The following is a 3924-nucleotide window of genomic DNA, read 5'->3' on the forward strand; positions in this document are numbered from 1 at the left end:
ACACACACACACAAACACACTCTCCCTCTCTCTCTTACACATACACACACTCTCTCTCACACACACACACACACACACACCCACACACACACACACACACACGCACACACCCCCACTACACACACACACACACACACACACACACACACACACACACACACACACACACACACACACACACACACACACACACACACACACACACACACCCCCTCATTTCCCATGACCCCTCAGCCTCTGGAAGTTACATCAGTTTCTGCAGAGATCGTTTTTGGGTTTTCTAGTAAATAGCATCTGGATCCAGAGGAGAGCTAGCTGACGTTAGCTGCTGCTCGTTAGCAGTTAGCATCAGGAGGTGCCATTGAGTTGCATTGTGGTGCGTTCAGGGCAACATTTAGCATCTGGAAAGGCTAAATAGTGTACATAAAAATTACTTTTGAGCAACAACTCTGTGATGAAATCTGTGTTGAGAGCTAGTGCTAATGTTAGCTTTAATTGGTTAGCAGTTAGCCACAGGACAGGAGGTGCCATTGAGTTCAATCAATCAATCAATCAATAGGATACGGCTGTAATAGGCCTTTTAGTCGCTCATAAATAAATAAGTAGATCACTGATTCTTTATTTACTATGGATGCTGGCAACAGTCACATCGTCCAAAGTGAAGGTGATGTTTGACCAGTAATGGTCGAGGCGGGATTTGAGACAGTTACATTGTGATGCGTTCAGGGAACATTAGCATTGAGCTAAAGTTACATTTAATGATGTGTTCAACTTTAGACGTGAAAAAAGTAGTGTTTTATTGTTGGATCCACCTTTTTTCAGGGATTACGACCCGTTTAGTGTGCTAACAGTATGCTATCGCTAAAAAAGGAGCAAATGTTGAAGAATATGGTGTTTTATTTTCAGTTTTTTATCCCTTTGCCTCTCTGTTTTCCTGCTCCTCCTCATGTCAGTGAACGCATCTGTTATGAAGCTCTTCCTCTTCCTCCTCCTCTTCCTCCTTGTTAGCGTGTCACGCTTCAGATCAGATGTTAACAAGTCGACAAAAACATAAAAAACTGTCTCTGACATTTTGACCTAGATCTCTCGTTACCGCGCTGCACTTGAAGGCACCACGGCGCCGTTATATTTGATTGACAGGTGTGTGTCTCTGTGTTTCAGATGCATTCGTGAACAGTCAGGAGTGGACGCTGAGCCGGGCCGTACCAGAACTCAAAGTGGTGAGTTTAAATATAATTAAAAATTATTTTTATTATAATGATCAGAAATACAAAATAAAATTCAGATTATTTTAAGTGTAATGATGTTAAAAAAATGTATTTATTTATTTGTACCAATTAACCAATTAAATAGAAGACTTGTCAAATAGAAAAATACAATACAAATAAATAATAATAATGGTTAAAATTATGTATGTTTTAAGTCAATAATATTTCCTCTAATTCAACAAATTATTATTATTTTAAATATTAAATCTGACGCAACCTGTTCCTCTGCTGCAGGGCATTGTGGGTAACCTGGCCAGTGGTAAGTCGGCGCTGGTGCACAGGTATCTGACGGGGACGTACGTGCAGGAGGAATCACCTGAAGGTAAGCAAATATGTATTAATAATTAATAATTCTAATAATTATTCTGTCTTCAGAACATCTGGCTGCATCTGCTTCACCCTCAGACGGGAAAAACTAAAAATATATGATTATGTCTTATTGTCTTATTATTATGTCTCTAAAAAGCTTAAAATATTTCACAGTGTGTCCAAAAATCGTATTTACACCATAACAATGTAGGATTTTCAAAATAAAACCAAATTTCCGTGCCACAAAACCCGTATTTTTACACGTTTTCCTGCAGAAATGTTCCTTAAAACACCTTAAAAGCTGGTTTCTGTGGATGCTCTTTGTGCACGCTCTCTTAAATCTCTCATCCCGCTCTCTGTGAGGAAATAAAAGTGGAGCTTCCTCTCCGGTCGGACCAGATTTCTCGTTAAATATTGAATCAGATTCCCCGGGCGCAGACCCACTTCTCTCCGTGTTCCTTTCAATATTTCACATCTCTGGAGGTCCTGCTGTCTCCTAATGGATACCACACAAACGCCTCCATAATTAAAACGTTTTACTGTCAGAGGTCAAAGATCTGGGTCATGCTTTTATTGTGAAAGGGTTGTCGGCAATGTAGTCGCTCGTTCAGGCTTTTATTTAGAGAAGAAATCAGTTTATTATCAACCAAATAATGCCTTAATACAAATCAATGCAACTTCCTGTACATGTCTTTCAAAGTAAAAGCCCTCAATGATCATTATCCTGTCTTTCACAGGCTTTTACTTTGAAATACCTGCAAGACATGCAAAATAAACCACATTTTAACTGCATGACTTATGGTAAACAGCTGGATTACATTTCATTTTGCAGATTATATTATTCAGTTTTTAGCGCTAGCTGTTTGTAAAGTATGTTTGGTTTCCTCTCAGGAATTCTTTAGAACAGAAAAAAACCTAAAAACCACGTTTATGTCTCAGTTTCACCGCTCGAAAAACACCGACTGCAGCTCGTTAACCTCCTGACCTGTGTGTGTGTGTGTGTGTGTGTGTGTGTGTGTGTGTGTGTGTGTGTGTGTGTGTGTGTGTGTGTGTGTGTGTGTGTGTGTGAACTCTGACGGGACCCGCCCAAGAAAACCAGATTTACCTCAGAGAAGGAGAACGTTAGGGTGCTTTTATTGTGAAAATCTGCAGAAAAAAACACAATTTATAACAGTTATTTAATCTAAATTGACTCAGAGGGGTTTGTATTCTGCAGACAGTGAAGGGGAATCCCCGGATTGTCCCTGAAGGGCACACAGAATAAATATTTGCTCTATCAGTGACGCGTTTCATTTTGAAGCCTCTCTGCCAACACACACACACACACACACACACACACACACACACACACACACACACACACACACACACACACACATACACACACACATGCACACACACACACACAAACACACACACTCTCTCTTTGATCTGGAGGAAACTGCAGCTCCTAATTAAATACAAAAACTCCCTGAGTCTGAAACGTTGTTGTGAATTCCTGAAGTCTAAAAATACCGATGCTGCATTCCCAAAGCGATCGGGAGGAAAACCACAAACCAGAAACCACAAAAATTCAGCCTCAGGAAAACTGTGCTGCGTTCAGGGACACTCAGTTCATCTCAGGAGCTGTTATTGTTCCCAAATCTCCTCTGTGCTGCGTTCAGGGACACTCAGTTCATCTCAGGAGCTGTTATTGTTCCCAAATCTCCTCTGTGCTGCGTTCAGGGACAGTCAGTTCATCTCAGGAGCTGTTATCGTTCCCAAATCTCCTCTGTGCTGCGTTCAGGGACAGTCAGTTCATCTCAGGAGCTGTTATCGTTCCCAAATCTCCTCTGCTGCGTTCAGGGACAATAAGGAGTCCAGGTTTCCATGTGAAGAAATTAATTAATCCACTTTTTAATTGGGTGACAAAGCCCCTGAAGGTGAGCAGGTGCAGCAGGTGCTCCTACCTTTTCAGGTGTGTACAGGTGTGTGTACAGGTGTGTGTACAGGTGTGTGTACAGGTGTCTCCTCCTGAGGCTCCTCCCACTGTGTGCTGCATGATAACGGCTCTGTTTGCTTTCCTCTTCCTCTCTGCTTCTGGGCTGCTTTAAAACTAGCTGACGTGGACGCAGGTAACTATCCTCCTCTTCATCTTCCTCTTCTTCTTCATCTTCCTCTTCATCTTCCTCTTCATCTCTTAGGTGTTGGTTCAGTGTTAAATCAGTTTGGTAGCAGCTAATTTGAAGCTGTGATACTCTCAACGAGCAAAACATATCACCTTTTTCTGTAAATGGAGAATATTATATATTCATTATTAAATATGTAATGTTTAATTTCTCTCACGGAAAATAAAAACAAACAAAAA

The 3924-nt window shown here is 41.0% G+C and overlaps 1 long non-coding RNA gene across 1 annotated transcript; it reads left to right on the forward strand.

Moving 5' to 3' along the window:
• Positions 1–1158: 1158 nt before the first annotated feature.
• LOC104952398 (uncharacterized) lies at positions 1159–3692 on the forward strand. Its single transcript, XR_799110.1, has 3 exons — positions 1159–1220; positions 1503–1590; positions 3677–3692. It is a non-coding gene; the product is annotated as an uncharacterized lncRNA (long non-coding RNA).
• The last annotated feature ends 232 nt before the right edge of the window (positions 3693–3924 follow it).

Source organism: Notothenia coriiceps, unplaced genomic scaffold (assembly GCF_000735185.1).
Source record: "Notothenia coriiceps isolate Sejong01 unplaced genomic scaffold, NC01 NC01_scaffold00019953, whole genome shotgun sequence".
NCBI lineage: Eukaryota > Metazoa > Chordata > Actinopteri > Perciformes > Nototheniidae > Notothenia > Notothenia coriiceps.